This window comes from Anolis sagrei, chromosome 1 (assembly GCF_037176765.1).
Source record: "Anolis sagrei isolate rAnoSag1 chromosome 1, rAnoSag1.mat, whole genome shotgun sequence".
NCBI classification, from domain to species: domain Eukaryota; kingdom Metazoa; phylum Chordata; class Lepidosauria; order Squamata; family Dactyloidae; genus Anolis; species Anolis sagrei.
The window spans coordinates 98,992,999-99,010,670 of NC_090021.1; positions in this window are offsets into that span (position 1 = coordinate 98,992,999).

Sequence of the window (17,672 nt, forward strand, 5' to 3'; positions counted from 1 at the left end):
GGGTAAGCTGAACCAAATGGCCATATGAACTGCGGACATTGGAGGCTATAGTATACCACATCTGGAGAATACTCATTTAATATAGACTTATGCATACCTTTATTCTCCAAAGTAGAATTAACTCTCCAATCACATATTAGAGCTATAGGATTCTCCTACTATTACTGTCCTAATACTGTATTTCAAGTAGGCACTGTATATGACAGATGTAGAAATCCTCTGATGCAAACAGAAGGACATTTTAATAAGGTGAGCACAAATAGTTTCACAGACCAATGAATAAAAAAACTGTGAGCTCAAAACTCAGCTGGAGTTTTGCTATTGTTATTTTTGGTCTCATAACAACAACAACAACAACAACAACAACAACACAAAATCAACAGGCATTACCAGGACCTCACAACCGAATTGCAAAGGCTCTGGCATAAACCAGTACAGGTGGTCCCCGTGGTCATCGGCACACTGGGTGCCGTGCCAAAAGATCTGTTGGTATTTGGAAACAATAAACATTGACAAAATCATGATCTGTCAATGGCAAAAGGCCACCTTACTTGGATCTACATGCATCATTCAAAAATACATCACATAGTCCTAAACACTTGGGAAGTGTTTGACTTGTGATTTTGTGATAAGAAATCCAGCATATATATTTTGTTTGCTGTGACATACTGTGTTTTTGTGTCAGTAACATAATAATAATAATAATAATAATAATAATAATAATAATAACAACAACTACTACTACTACTACTACTACCACTTTCTTCTTATGCCCCGCCACCATCTCCCTGAAGGGACTCAGGGTGGCTTACAAATGGGACAAAATGTCCACCAGACACAAAAGCAAAAATAATCCATAAAACAAAACACAGTAAAATAGAAATGACATGAATGTAGTAACATGTTGTTCTTGGGTGCCTTTAAATCATTTCCAACATGGTGATCCTAAGGGGAACTTATCATGGTGGGTTTTTTTGGAGGGGGGCCTGTAACTTGCAAAAGGTTGCTCAAACTACTATACTGTGCTAGTTAAGTTTAAATAAAAAATACAAAAAATACTTCTGATTGTGTGAACCATGCCCACCCCATTGCCCACCTTCCCTCCATCCCTCTGCACCATCTCTCAGGCCTCATTGCACCAACAACAGCATTATATGACTTGTTTACCTTGAAAAATGTTACAGTGAGAACAAGGCTACTGAAAAAGAAATAGCATTAAGGCCAATAGGTTGGGAAGTGCAGAGTGAGTTCTTGGCTGTCATATCCATGATGCTGTGAATCCACTTCAGGCATCAGTCCAAATTTTGACAGAGCTTTTCAAGGTGCTCGGGATAATGCTTGATGTCTTTTATGGCTTCTTTCATATTCAGGCACTCTGGCAAACTCTGGCAAGTTCACTGCTCTGTTGATTTTTAGATTTAAAAAACAACGTTGTGAGAGAAACAGGGGGTTTTGGGCATCTCCCAGAGAGTCCAACACCCCCCCCCCCAAAAAAAAAAGAACTGGGACCATATACAGCTGGAGTGTCAGACTTTTCATACACTTCATGTATCTTTACCCACACAGTGAAAAAAATCCTTAGGCAAAAATGTGATTTTGAAAAAGGAAAACCAATAAGGAAAAAAGGAATGTTGTTGTTTTTGTTGTTAAACTCATTTTTTGGGAAGCAAGAAAATGTTGTCAATCACAAAAATTCTCATTGCTTTAATACAGCTGACATCTAATTGTCACCAAAGTAATTTCTGGCACATAGTAAGAGAGTTATCCACCATTGTTAACAATGGTGCAGACAGCAGCAACTGGGTGTGTATAGGAAGTAGTATCACAGATTTATAGCTTGGGAATGGCAGGTGAACCACCACAGAATTTGCATGTGCAATCCCCATGCAGATTAATGAATGCGTCCCCTGCACTGTTACTCATGTGGGGCACAAATAACCCCCTGTTGTGCTGGTATAGCTCTGAACTGTGGATCCAGCTGTCCATCTTTCAGGGCAGGTTTTTCCTTGTGTGTGTGTATTCATGTTTTGAATGGATATTTTTCCATTTAGTGTGGGGTCTACTAGGAACAGAACAATAGCACAGCAATGGTAGCCTAGATTAGCTGATAATAGGAATAAAAAAGATCTTTGATTTCCTTGCTTCAGCTTATTTCTGTCAGAATCATTGTATGCTATTAAATGACATTCCTCTCCCTTTGAATCAATTTTATTCCTTGAGTCTGTTTCGATGATTAAGATTACCATTTCCCTTGTTATCTGCCCAGCTTTAAAATTACTTAAACTTCAAATCGAATAAAAACCACAGGCTGTTTCGAATCTATGTATGCATTTTAGTGGTGGTGAGGTCAAACCATTACTAAAATAATTTGGTTACTTGTTTGTGTAAAGTAAGCATGCTCAGATGGAAACAATAATAACGGGAATGCTTCCAAATACAATTTTACCATTGTAATTATCCTACATATTGTTCCTAAAACCAGAGAACTTTGTATAGGAGGCACAACATCAACAACAACAGATTGGCCAACAACCTTTTAGTGACAAGTGTATACATAAATCTACCTTGTACCTTCCCCCCCCCCCCCGCCATCATTCATTGTTGTGAACATTGGCATTCAATTCTACAAAAGCCCCCTGTGAGTCACAGTTTTATTGTGATAGCACCCCTGAACATCCATTCCATGGTAGGTGGAGAATATGAGGAGATCAGAGAAGTGTCTGGGTTATGAATGACAACGTCTGATCATAGCCTGATGGATGTGACTCAAATTCCTGATCACCTTCCTGAGGTATGGTGAGCAAGGAGCCACAGGGAAGTCTTATTTGTGGAATAAAGGATCTTAAACATTCAGTGTACATGTAGTGGTTCAGCCTGCACTTGTTCCATTTCCCTGAGGTTTCAGTGCCTAATGACCAAAATCCTGCAGACCCACAGGGGCCTGGAAATGGGGATATTGGACAGAAGAGTGTTGCTAGCCATGATGAAACATGATGAAGCCTGCATTAGATGTGCCAGTACAGGCAAAGAAAGAGGTTGACAGTCTTGTGTTAGGTTTCCCAAGGTCGGAATGTGAAAAGAATGTGTTAATTGGGGATCCAGGGGAAGATAACTCTTTCGATAGAGGGAGTCAGATTGTCAACAAAGACATCTGGTTGGGGAGAGGCGCTGCTCTCAAAGATTAATTGACAAGAGGGTTCCTCCCGAGTCTTCTCAAGGGAATAGGCATGGGTTTTTACTATATATGAGGGCAACTGAGATTGTGTCTTCAGAGGAACCAACATTTGGTTTAGACAGCAATTCCTGTCTCGTGTTCAAGTTTCTTGTACCTTGGATTTACATTCATGTTGATGTTCCTGTAACTTTTTATGCCTTGGATTTAATGTTCAAATTTTGTTCCTGTATTTTCATGTGTCTTTGGTTTTGCTGTCCTGGATTATTTTGGACTCACAGACTCTTGTTACCTTTGGATCTTGTCATGGTTTTGGACATTCCTGTTTCCTGAACTTGTTGTTTGTATTCTTGTTTTCCTTGTTTAAGTGACACTTTTTATGAACAATACTTATACTACTTTTGATCATTTTTATCCTTTTGCTGAAGCTATGTTTATTCTTCAATAAACTGCTTTACTTATACAGAACTCTGGTGTGTGACATTTGTTCAGAGGTGCTTTCCCAGCCCTGGTGTGTGACAGTACAGTCCTATGACCCAGAGGTACCATTCTTATTGGGCAGTGAAGAAGGATTGTTGATGGAGATCCTACTTTGATCAATATCAGAAAATACTAGGAAATTTCTCCACAGTTTAATGGACAACTTTACTAAGGACTTCAGATTTAATAAACAACAGAGCCATAGCCATAGCCATACATATATTTCCTATATTCCCCCTTGCTTTTTCTCGTAAAATTCTTCTCTAACTTACCTGCCCAGTATTCAGAAGACCTTACACCTCTGGAACTGGTACAATAATGAGTAAGCCGATATAGTAATATATATAACTTGCTGCAGACTAGATACTTTATGTTCAGTTTTGTCTTGGACAACATTCAAGTGGCTTTGTGTAAACTTTCTTGGTAACCACAGATCTCCAGCATCTTCTTGATGCTTACCAGAAACTGGGTTGTAACATATAACTGAAAATGCATTTCTTGCATTCCTACCTGGAATTCTTTCCAGAAAATCTTGGCATGGTGAGTGATGAGCAGGGAGAACGCTTCCACCAAGATATTCAGGTGATGGAGCAACATTGCCAAGGTTAACGGAATGCAAGCATGATGGGAGACTACTGCTGGGTATTGTACCATGAAAAATCATATACACCAGAAAATCATCTGCAAAACATTTCTGATCAAACATAGCTTAAGCCTTACTGACTGACCCTGGAATCTGCAAGCACACTGCAGTTGTACCATTGTTATTTGATTGCTCCGTTTGGATTGTAATTAGTTAATTAGATTCTATTGGTATCATTGCATAAATGCATTAATTATTACAGGATGAGGTATTGTGTTTTTAACTGTTTAAATTGTATTTATTTGTTTTTATCTGTTTTAATATTTGTATTGAAATGTGGCATTGAATTGTGCAGAATTGTAAGCTGGTCTGAGTCTTTCTTGGGGTGAGAGAGAGTAGGATAGAAATATAGTATATAAATAAATTACATAAATTATTTGATTAGCCTTGTTGCAAAAACTACACATGACGTAGAAAAAAATTAACACAAATCTGAATTCAGCACAAAAAAATTCTATAAGAATGACCTAAAACTATATTTGATTAAAAATACTTGTTGACTTGTGCAACATGAATATGATGTGAAATGTGCAGACTTTACAGTAGTCCACTGTAATGTACCATTCGTCATATTTTAAAAAGTTGACATGATGGAAAAAATAAAGACATATTTGAAATCAGCATTAACCTTTTTAGACTGTGCTACCCTCATTTCTGATTATTACAAAAAGTTTGAATTTGTTGACTTGTGATATCAGTGTATTTGGACAGTCCAAATAAAGTAAATTTTCCCATATCTGAAAGAAAATAGCATCCATCACTTTAATTGAGCTTCCTGGACAGTTTTAGTAGGTTTTATTATTGTTTTTAAATTCTCCATAATTATTGCAACTCCTTATTGTCTGTATCCAGGTCAAACTGCTCTAACTGCTCCATCCTTGGTATGCCACTGCTGGGTAAACTGTTATTCCATCAAAATGAATGTTGGATTGACTACTTTTTAACCAAAAGGTGTACCTAAATAATTAGACAATACACCTGAAACTATTGCCACTGTAATTCCTTCTAAAACTGTAGAGGCATTTCCTCTTTCCATTTGTATAAGAGGGAACAACATTTCTAAAACAATACCTCCCTTAATTCATGCATTTATTATTAAACACACACACACAACACTGTTGATACACATATCTAAGAGATCCTATCAAACACCATGGGTCTTACTTTTGAGCAGACATCTAGAGGTGGATCTACTACCGGTATGCATATAGAGTTACTCTATGAAAACTATTCAAACATATTATAGGCCCAAGCACTGCTATTGACATTGATGTGTATGACATTTTAGACTCTCACAATTTGTAGAGTACTGAATTTCACCAGGGGAAGACCAGAAAGGAAAGAGAGATTCAAGGGTTCCAAGCAGTTGCAATAAGATTAGGAAAACAAGAGTGAAAGACACAAGCAAGACATGTAAGCGAGTACCGAGGCCTAAGTGTCTAGATTTGAGCAGGAGGATGAAAATGTCATAATGCTTTAGCCCCCTTGAACTTCACGAAATTACATCTATTGTTACTCAAATCTGAAACTGGCCTGGAAAGAAATGAATTTATAATCAAATCAGAAACATTTACATAAATGACTAGATCAGGGGACCACAGTAGCTCTGCAAGAGACCTTTTTAACTTTGGTGTTTTTAAGTACCTGAAGATATTTTTCACAATGTTTTTAATACTCTGTGGATTATTTTTGGTCCAACAAAGGACTTTTTTTCTGATCTGCACAAATTAGCTTTTGGGTCTAAAATAGTCTGGAAAGAGACAATGGTGTTGAATCTGTTTTATGCATAGGGCTCAACACCTTAAAAAGCTCCTTTAAAGTTCAAAGACAAATCCAACAGATACACCTTACTGACATGGATGCCACCAGCAGCCACTGGAATCTATTTTCAGCCTTAATTTTCAGGCTTAGTTTACATGATTCTATTTTCACTGTTTAAGGGGAAAGTAAGTGTGTGCCTTTCTGCTTTAGGTGCCAAAATAATGTGGCGAGTTTAGCAAACTCTGCAACTTGACATTGGCAAATTTGTATGCTTTGCCTTAGGCAGCACAATGTCTTGGGCCAATCCCTGCTCAGGATCTTCGCATTGGCTTCCATCAAGAAAGGGAAATGCTAACCTTCCTCACGCCCAATTTCTAAGTAAGAGATGTGCTTCCATTTTAACAGCTGTGCTAAATTTAAACAACTCATTTCGACAAGCCACCTTCTTTAGATGGAGAGGGAAAATGCAGTGGGAGTTTGTTCTGAATGTCTGTGAAGGAAAGGGTATTTTCTTCTCTTCCCTCTCATGCTCCCCTCCCTGCCTACTCTGAGAATTCAATGATCACATTGAATTCTCAGATGTTATTTGCAGAAGGTGGGGAGGAGCGGGATACAGCAGAGCAGATCTCAGGGGCATTGAATGCTTGTTGCTCTACTGAGTTGCAGAGCCTGAGCTTAGGCAGACTGTGAGGCAAAAGGCCTGTGCGGGGATCCCTGCAGCGCCCAGCCTCCCTGCTCAGACTGTCAAGCAGCAGCCTGACGGACTGGCTGTCGTGAAAGCAGCAGCTGACAAAACAACCTGCCTGGCTGCTGCATTTGGAGTCCAGCTGAACGGAAAAGGGAATAATGTCAATCAATACTCACCTATGTACAGTGTGAAACATAATCACTGGGTGTTGCTGCTTTGGAGCAGCTAGGCTTATGATTGATGCTTGTCAGTTCTTGCAAGCTTTTGAAGGTGAAAGAAGGGGACAAACTGAGTGCACCTTCAAAGTCAGCTGGAAGGCCAGATGAAAGTACCTTTATGTGTTTGTATGCATTTATGGGAATACACACATAGTGGCTAGCATTCCATTAGAGCCATAGGCCATGCTATGCATGCAGGACCTAAAAGTTACCACTGCACAAGACATTTATTTGTTTCTTAATAGTGGAAGCAGAGTTGTATGAAAAGCATGTTTCTGTGTGTCTTGTCTATGCACATTGCAACTGTGTATTGCAACTGTGCATCATATAACGTTCAATAAGGTTGGGTATCATTGTTGTGCATCATGTATTGTGTATTGAGCAACAACACCTAGGCATATGTCACACAATGTTTCCATCATGCATATAGATAATTATGCAATGATGAGGGAACACTGAATTGCAGCCATTCAGTGTCTCAATTCAACTAGAGCCAGTAAAAGTATTTTCTTTTATACACTGAATCTTCTATGGTCAAAACTTTATTTTGTAAAGGGTGGAATAACAGTTGTTGGGCAGCATTTCTCAAAGAAGGGATTCAGGGACTAATCCTGATCCATCAGCCACATGTTACTAGTCCCTGAGGACTTCCCAAGAATGAAAGAAACCATTATAGCCATATGCTACTTGTCCCCAGCACATTGAGGGAAAAGTGGCCACCCGTAAGAAGCACTGCTGTAGGGGATGCTGCAGATCTTTTATGATCTCCTTCTGTGAATAAATGATCTGATATGGGCAACATGTTCATCCTTCTTTCTTCTCAAACCTCTAGAGATGAAAATTATAGTGGCAGTATTTTCAGTATCTCCAGGTAGGGGGGTAGTAAGGACATTTGCTGAGAAATTGCACCAGTCTTTCTAAAGGTAATGCAGCTCTCCCCTTTTTTCTGAAGCAGGATTTGGAAATGTTACATTTTCACTAGAGCTCCCAGCTTTTTCCAGCAAGCAGAAATATCCTGCTTTTGGGGGAATTTTGTGTGTTCTAATCCAAAAAATATTGTTCCAAGTTTTTCGCACTTTGATACCATAAAAAAATAAGTAGAATTCAACTAGTCAAGCACTCCAAAAGTCCTGCACTCCACAATTTTTACAATGACTAGAGTTTCCAAGCAATAATCCTACAGATTGATATATAGAGACATATAGTTTCTAAAGAGACATATAAATTCTATATAGTTACCATAGTTATTGATAGTCATTGTAGGGTATCGGTTTGAGCAATGGGCTACCACTCTGGAGAACCTTGGCAATGGAAACTCATTGGATGACCTTGGGCAAGTCACACACTCGCAGTCTCAGAGGAAGGCAGTCCATTGCATCTTCCAGGACCACATTTCAGATGAGTTGATGGTCTTCCTGTGAGTTTTTTTTTTGAGTTTTTTTGTGAAAGGTAGTCCTCCTTTCACAACTATGCATAGAAACTAGAAATACTGACATAGATGATTCCAATTTTGGTTTTAAATGGAGTGTGCATATGTGAAAATTGATTAATTTGCAAACTGTGCGGCAAAGAAGAGGTTTTATGGCTCTCCATGTCATGGATAACTCCTATAAACAACCTATGGGTCACTGTTAATTGAAGAAACAGCCTGAGCAAATTCACACCAATTCTATGTACATGCCCCAGATTCATTTAGTTAGTCTTAATTTAGGATTTCATTTGGTTTATTTTATGACACAAACATCAAAAACAGTTTAGAAAGATTTTGATATTTTAAAAAATGTAAGAAAAATGTCAGATTTTAAAACTGTTTTGAGTTCTAGTCTTTGAGAAAGGGTGTGTATAGATTGATCGATTAATTGATTGACTTGTTGACAGATTTGACCAGCAGGGCAAAACATTTTGAGTTTTCACCCCAAAGCTTGGACTTACATTTCTGTCCATTAAACCATGCTTGTGTGGCTAAATTGTGGGTGCCATGTTGTGGTTGTTTTCCTTAAAGTTCCACATATTAATACCTATATGACAGGCCACTCCTATTTGTGCTAAAAGCAACTGTCCCGGATGTATTTGGCCAATGGAAAAACATTAAATTCATTTTTAAAGAAAATTGCATATTTGTCCATGAAAAGGACAGAAAGAATTTTGAGATTGCAAATGTCTGAATGTAGAAAGAAACAAAATGAACATAATTCCTTATGTGGCTGCTAAGTCATCCCATGATCTAACAGGTGTCCCTAAAATCCTTTAATCTGGACAGAAAGGAGCCCATTTTGACAAGATTCACTAGATTCCAAACAATGGTATCTGCTTCCCAGGATGAATTTGAATTTGAACCAAGGTTGACCCACCTGCCTCCTGCTTCAGGAAACCTTCTAAATTTTAAACTGACAGTTTGAGTGTTTTCTTTGTAACTGTCACCTTTGCCTGGTGGTGTAACAATAATAATGTCATAGCTTTTCAGTCCTTATTTTCTGAAATAATGGCTTTAAAGCTGAAATAAGGACTGCAAAGTTTTCTATAGAAATCTATAGTTTGGCCACTTATTTAAAAAACAAAATGTAATTTTTTAAATCACTGTTTCAATTTTGTATCCCGTAAGTGCTTTCACATGTTTAACAAGATTGTTAATCTCCAGCTAAGTTTTTGTTCAGTCCCCAAATTACATGACACTTCAATTGAGCAGTTAGACATACAGTATTCAAAGAAAAATGACTGGCAAAATTGCCAAGGGAATGCAAATGCAGCAAATATAAGAAATTTAGATGTAAAAAAATTCACAGGACGCTTCCAGGCAGCACTTAAATGTGCACCGCAGCAGGTTTAAGAAGCTCGCTTAGCCACACACAACCTCTAAAGTGTGCGCTTTTCACAGGAGGTGTCTAGATGCCCTCCCGGTACCTTGCAAGAAAGCACCCAGGCACTCAACCCCCCCCCCCTCAATGGCCTTAAAAAAATTAAAAGCACTTACCAGGCCACCATTAAGGTCCTGCTGGAGTCCTCCTGGCATGTAGAAATGACACGCCAGAAGACTGGGGGAGGGGGTTGTGATTTCCTCCTCTCCTCTTCCCCTGGCATGTGATTTCTATGCTCCATGGGGACTCGGTCAGAATCTTAATGATGGCTGGGTAAGTTCTTTTAATTTTAAAGGCCTTTTGGGGGTGGGGGTGAGGAGGGAGTTCATGCCTTCTGAGTTTACTGGGCTAATACAGCCCGAAAAACCCTAAAGGACTGTGTGGATTGGGCCCAGGGATAACGTGATGCTGCCCCGGGCCCAATCCACACTGGGCCCATATATGGAAAGACCTGGAACTTATCAAAGATCTGGGTCTTACCAGATATCAAATTAATTTTGGGAGAAAGCAGGGTTTTCCTGCTTTCTCAAATTAATTCATTTTTACCAGAGAAGTTATTTGGATGCCTCCGATAAAATCACGGGAGCCCCTGCATTATGGGCCCTGTCTGGATAGTCCCTCAGTCTCTGCAATTGTAGAAATTTGGGCACTAAAGGAAATTTTCATTTGAGGGATAATATTCTGATTTTATCCACTGTTTGCAGAACAATCCTATATAATGTGCCCTCAGAAAATTGACACTCCCAAAAAAGAGTATATAGGACTTCAGCTTTAAGGAAGAGTCTGTACATACTTGTGTTGTGTAGTATTTCAGTGAAAGCAATGCTCCAAGGAGAGGAACTATTCCTACTCCCTTTTTCTCACTCCCTTCCCTTTCAGTGGTAATTTAAAATTCCAATTTAAAATCAGAAATAGCAAAGGACCCGGAGGAAGGGCATCATTTCAGTGGGAGTTGATCCATCGCTCCAGTCATGATTTCTTTATACTTTAATTGGTTTTTGCTTCATAGGGTGCAATATGTATGCAGTTATTTCTACCTGCAGTGAGAAGAGAAAGACAGCAGCCAGGTTTTAGCTTGACTTGGCTTATATATATTTGTGCTGAAAAAGCTAAAAATCAAAGACTAAAGGCAATAGAGTAACCAATTCTGTGGTATTTTTAGTAAAGAAAATACGTTTTTAAAGAAAACACTTCTTTTTTCCCCACTAAGGCCTTCTCTGACTGCTGATAGCCATTTTCTAGGTAATTTTTAAACTAGCTATTGTAATAGGTTGCCAGCTCCAGAGAATCCCAGGCCCTGAAATTTCATGTCAAAGATGGTAAACAGAAAAACTAAAAGTTTAAAAGTGGTGCTCCAAAAATTTCTCAACATTCATAGTAGTACAATGCACATGACAACCCATTATGGTATTATTATATACAGCTGACTTCTGTGAATGCAAACAAATTACCCAGTATGATTTCCTTTGGAAAATGAATGATATAGCTATGCAGTTGGGGCATAGACACAGCTTAAACACTCCAACACCCACTGTTCTGAGATGCCTGAAAATATTATTTGGTGCTGGGATTCAAAATAAAAACTTTTGTTTTCTCATAGTTTGTATAGACATGTGCATAATCAACTTCACTGCCTTTACAGTACAGGCAGACTCCAAGTTACAAGTATCTGACTTGCATACAACTCCTAGTTGCAAATGGAGGGGGGCACTAGGTGGGCCCAGGAGTAGGGATGCCACTCAGCAGCACGCCCTGGGCCTTTTGCAGTATTTAAAATGTTTAAGCATTTACATGCACAGGTAAAAATAAATAATTCATTACGACAAACATCTGTTCAAGTTGCATTCCGTGCAAATTTTATTTTTTTATTTTTGATTAGTATAATGTGTGGTTAGCTCCACTGTGAGATTTTTACTGTTGTCTGAATACTCATTAGAAAGAATTAATCGTAGTTCCATATTCCTGACACAATGTGAAGTGAGAGGAAATCTATCTCTTGGAAGGGAAATTGACTCCTGAAAGAGTCATCATGGAGAAAGGGGTCTCAACTGAAGCTTTATCACTAATTTTTGTTTCCACAACAAGCCAAATTTTTCAAAATCAAATTGTCAGAAGGAGAAATCTTCTGAACAGCAAAGCAATCATTAAAGGGGTGTTAAGCCTTCCCTATGCTATCCATTTTTAAATAATGGTTGGAGTTATACATAAAAAATGTCGCTGTTCTAATGTAAAGACAAATTCAACAAGAACACACCTCACAACCTACCTTGCTAGTAAACTGGGGACTGCTTGTATTGCTAAAATGCTGTAAGGAGACAGGACACAGGACACAATGAAGGCCCAAAAAAACCAAGGGCAAGATGAATGGATGGCATCCTTGAAGTGACTGGCTTGACTTGGAAGGAGCTGTGGGTGGTGATGGCTGACAGGGAGCTCTGGTGTGGGCTGGTCCATGAGGTCATGAAGAGTCGGAAGCAACTAAATGAATAAACAACAACAAACAAACAAACACAGTTGTTTTCTATGTCTTTAGGAAGTTACTTCTATTAAAACTGTATAAAGCAGAAGGAACTTTTTTTTCAGAAAGAGGCAAATTTGTCAGTATATCCTATTGATGCATGTCTTCATTACCCACCATAGGAAACCCCAGTAACACAGTGGGTTAAACCCTTGTGTTGGCAGGACTGAAGACCTACAGGTAGGAGGTTTGAATCTGGGGAGATGGGCTCCCTCTATCAGCTCCAGCTCCTCATGATAAAACATCAAAACATCCAGGTGTCCCCTGGGCACCATCCTTGCAGACAGGCAATTCTCCCACACCATAAGCAACTTGCATTTTCTCAAGTCACTTCTGACATGAGAAAAAAAATACCCACTATTCATGCATTTTTATGTTTTCATTACCCATGTTGTTGCTGTCAACTGTCATTAAGATAACTTCAACCTCTGTCAGTTTCTGTATTCGGGACTACAGCAACTCCAATGATACTTTTATTTGGGGAATTCCAGTTTTGGAAAAAAAAAAAAATCTTTGGAGGAGAGATGAAGCTATACAAGTTATTGTTTTGCATCCTTTGGGCTCCTGCCAGCATGCCTGTCATGAGAGACACTCTATTGTCGCTATCCAAAATCCAAGTGCGTAGTGGTCTTTTTTTTCTTTTCTTTTCTTTTCTTTCTTTCTTTTTTTTTTTTGCTGAATCATTTTTGTATATGTAGCCAAGTGTGATCTTTCCATCTACTTCTCTGTTCCAGCTTCAAATATTTTTAGTGACTGGACTGGAATTGCCAGACACAATAAAACTGGGCCAGGCCAAAGTAATGGGTGCAGATTAAAAGTGCTGATGTGACAGGTGATATGTAGGATTATAGGGTAAGTGCAGTGTGCAGCAATCTTAATTTTTACTAAAGTGCTTCTGGGACTTGACGTTAGAGTTTTCCTATTCTGGAAAGAACAGTATACAATCAGTCAATATTTATTATTTTGTTTATTTTATTTAAGCAATTGTTATCCCATCTTTTCCCATTCAAGGGCCCAAGGTGGCTAACAGCATTTATAAGATACAAACAATGCAAACATTTAAAGCAATACATAAAAAGCAGATATTCAACAGTGCTCAAAAACATTAAAACCAGTATATTAGCATAAAACTGTAAAATCCTAAAATCAAAGGTTCCTAAAAGTCACCCAAGTGCTGTCATATACATCAATAAATCTAATCAGCCAAAAGCTTTCTTTAAAAAGAATGTTTTAAAACTTTTTCTGAACCTGAGGCGAGTATGGGCAGATCTAATCTCCCGCAGGAGGGTGTTCCACATTAGAGACACAGCCCCAGAAAAGGAACCTTCCCTCGAAAGCTTGAGGTGTAGATTGAAAGAGGCTATTGTTGATACCAGGATCTTCTCATTGGATCTAAGAGATCTCCCAGGGATGTAGCAGTGAACGCACTATCTCAGGTAGCCTAGACCAAGGCCATGTAGGGCTTTAAAGGTCAGAACCAGAACCTTGAATTGAGCCCGAAAACTGGTAGGCAGCCAGTGAAGCTGTTTCAGCAGTGGAGTAGTATGATTTCTTACCTCTGCTCCTGTTAACAGCCTGGCTGCCATTCTCTGAACAAATTGTAGTTTCCAAACTGTCTTCAAGGGCAGCCCTACATAAAGCATGTTACAGTAGCCCAAATCGGGATGTCACCAAAGCATGTATCACTGTGGCTAGGTCTGATTTCTCCAGGAACCGGCACAGCTGGCGCATAAATTTTAATTATTCCTAGTTACCTCCGCTACCTGGGCTTCCATATTTAAGGAGGAGTCCAAAATCACATCCACACTGTGAACCTGGACTTTTCGGGGGAGTGCAAACTCATCTAGCTCAAGTTGTGACCCTATTCCCGGATCCTTCCCACACGAAACCAGTAGTAATTACCTCTTTTCTGGATTAAGTTTCAATTTGTTTGCCCTCATCCAGTTCAATAAATAAAGAAGAAGTGGGGTGGTGTACATTTCACTGTACTAGACTGAGATTTAATTGTCATTAATGAAATAAGTGAGTCTTAAATTAGTATGGTTGAACAAAGTCCCATTATTTGCAATGACTGTACTTTGAATAACCCTCAGTCAACTTATTTAATATAATTTCCAAACACGTAGCTGTGTAAGTCTGTTTCAGGAAAAGTAAGAAAGCCTTAAAAGCCAAAAGTTTTATTACATAAAACAAAAATATATATCATAATAAATTGGTTGGCTTTGAAGTTCCCACAAAACGCTTTATTGTTTCCATGGATTATAGTGCTTAAGGTATTATGAATATGATTGTTGAACAACAATTGGAGCAAAACAGAACTTCACTGAATATTGAGAGACTTTGTATGCATAAGTTATATAGTAAGATCATAGTCAAAATGGGTGGGGTGGGGAAATATTAATAGAAGTCAGACAGGAAGTTATGTCTCATCGCTTTCTATCACCATTGTGAGAGAGGCTGTCAATGAACATGGAGCTGTGTGATCCTGGGTATGGAATGGGGGTATTTTCATATGTTTTCATTTGACTTACAATATGTTTTTGAAGTAAAAATCTTCCCAAATCACAATGATTTTTTGGGGGGAAAAGATCACTTTGGAAAAAACTATGGGGCATTTCAGTGTCCATAACAGTGAAAACAAGGGGTTCCATGTAGCCACAGTTTGTTCGCCTCTGATGTAGATTACTGATACAGAATGGGGGATGCCTGGCTTGACAGAAGTACCTGTGAAAAAGGTCTTGGAGTCCTAGTGGACAACAAGTTAAACATGAGTCAAAAATGCCATGTGGTAGCAAAAAAAAGCTAATGAGATTTTGGCCTCCAATAGACACCATAGGAGTATAGTGTCTAGATCCAGGGAAGTCATGCTACCCCTCTATTCTGCCTTGGTTAGGCCACACATGGAATACTGTGCCCAATTCTGGGCACTGCAATTTAAGGGAGATATTGACAAGCTGGAATATGTCCAGAGGACGGCGACTAAAATAATCAGGGGTCTGGAGAACAAGCCCTATGAGGTGAAGCTTAAAGACCTGGGCATGTTTGACCTGCAGAAGAAAAGACTGAGAGGAGACATGATGGCCATGTATAAATATATGAGGGGAAGTCATAGGGAGGAAAAAGCAGGCTTGTTTTCTGCTGCCCTGGAGACTAGAATGCAGAACAATGGCTTCAAACTACAGGAAAGAAGATTCCACCTGAACATTAGGAAAAACATCCTGACTGTGAGAGCTGTTCAGCAGTGGAACTCTCTGCCCCAGACTATGGTAGAGGCTCCTTCTTTGGAGGCTTCTAAACCGAGGCTGAATGGCGTTCCTGCTTCTTGGCAGGGGGTTGGACTGGATGGCCCATGAGGTCTCTTCCAACACTGATTCTGTTATTCTATGAATTTAATGAATATTTATTTATCTGATTTAGCAAGATTTGAAAATCAAACTGGTAGATTACTGATTTTGCTGAATCACATGGACAAACTGAGTTAGTTTGTTTTATTTGCCTGACCACACCTGATAAGTATCATGTCTTATCCAGTAATTCCTCTGAAAAAGAAGAGGGGAGAAAACATTTCAATGCATGCAAATAGATAGTCAACCTTTATATTCAATCGAGTCCATGGATCACTTTCCATCTATATCTATTTGCGTACTTATTTGCTTATTTTAGGATATTTTTCTCTTGCTTTAACTGTTCAAAATCCTTCTTCAGTGTAAGATCAACATCTTAGGCTAGAATTTAAACTTGACGGGAAAGAAGGAAATGAAGAATCTTTAATTTATGAAACTGAAGAAGTAGACTTATCTAAACATCTCTAGGGCTTTAGTGGGGGATATCTCTAATGCTCCGAATTGTATTCCTTTCACAGTGATATTTTGTAATTCCATTCTATTACCCTTGCTTAACATTAATGAGATAAAAAGATCACATTATGGCGATTGATGTTCTCCAAATTAAATGCGTGTTTCCATGTACAAAGCTGCCTGCTAATTTAAAAAACATAGCATGTAACATAGACTCATGACCATGGTCATCACTCAGCTGGGATCAGATAGCATTTTTTATCTATTCATTGGATTTAACAAGGCGTGAGATGGAAGCAGAATACAAAGTGTGGCGAGATTATCATCCCCCGTCATCGCCCCCTCCTTTTTGGCCACTTCTTGGCACTCTCAACAAGGAAACTGAGGCTTCACGTTGCCATGGCAATAAACCTCAAGGTCAAAGGGGCATATGGAAGGTCAGGCAATGACAAAGGAACATCTGAGAGGCCATCTGGATGAGTGACCTGACATAATTAGTCATTAATCCCACTCTTGGGAACAATAGAGTTAGCCGGGAATGTGTTTGGACTTTGATCGTGGTCAGGGGAAGAAAGCTCCACTGGGTAGCTAAGCAGATTACGCTCACATTCTGCTGAGGAAAAGGAGAGCAGGCAGAAGTGGCCGGCAAGCAGGACATGCATTTTACATGGGCAAGAGGTTTTCCCTACAGTCCCTGCCAGGCTTCTCTCTGGAGCCATGTGGCTCTCGGATTAGCTGCTGCATAGGGCTTTCCCCAAAAACAACAACACAGCATTCAATGAAAAGAGAGCAATAGTTTACTTAAAATTTTCAGGCAACAGATGGGGAGAGAAACCAAGAGCCAAAGACACTAGGCAGCTTGGTTTACAGGTGTCAATATTTACTAAGAAGGCTTTTGCCAGGAATCCTTTTGGGGAAAAGAGGAGAAGATGGCTCATCAGTAAAACAATAGCAATCAGTCCCTGGTGTCGCCAACAGGATGGTTAAAATCAAAAGATGAGGGAGTGTGCTGAAAAGGCTACTGGTCAGCATCTGTTTTTCCTTCTCTCCGTCCCTCCCTCCACTCCCCCTTCCTCCTTTCCTCACACTCTGCTCCTCCTTCCATGTCTTGTTTTACTATACAGGTCAAAGCTTTGATCAAAAGATAACCTTCACATGTTCGGTGGAAATCCTTCCCCCTCTCTTTTCCTGGCAGAAAAGTTGGCGATGTGTTATGATAGATCACCAGCATTTGGATAGGATGCAACTTGTCAGTGTCCTGTGCTAAATCTGTGTCTGTTCAGACTGATGAAATAATTCCTTCTCCTTAGAAGGAAACCTTATAAGGCTAGCTATGGGACGAATATTAGTAAAATAAGAAAGAAAAGGAAACAACGTGGTAATTGCATGGGAGCAAGCAATATATTTTGAAAAGGATACAAAGTGAACTTAAATTCCGTCTCTCCCCGCCCCCCGCCCCATAAATATGAAGTATTACAGAAATAGATCTTTGCACATTATTTATTAAATTAAGGATCAGGAGGATGAGAGGACAGATTAT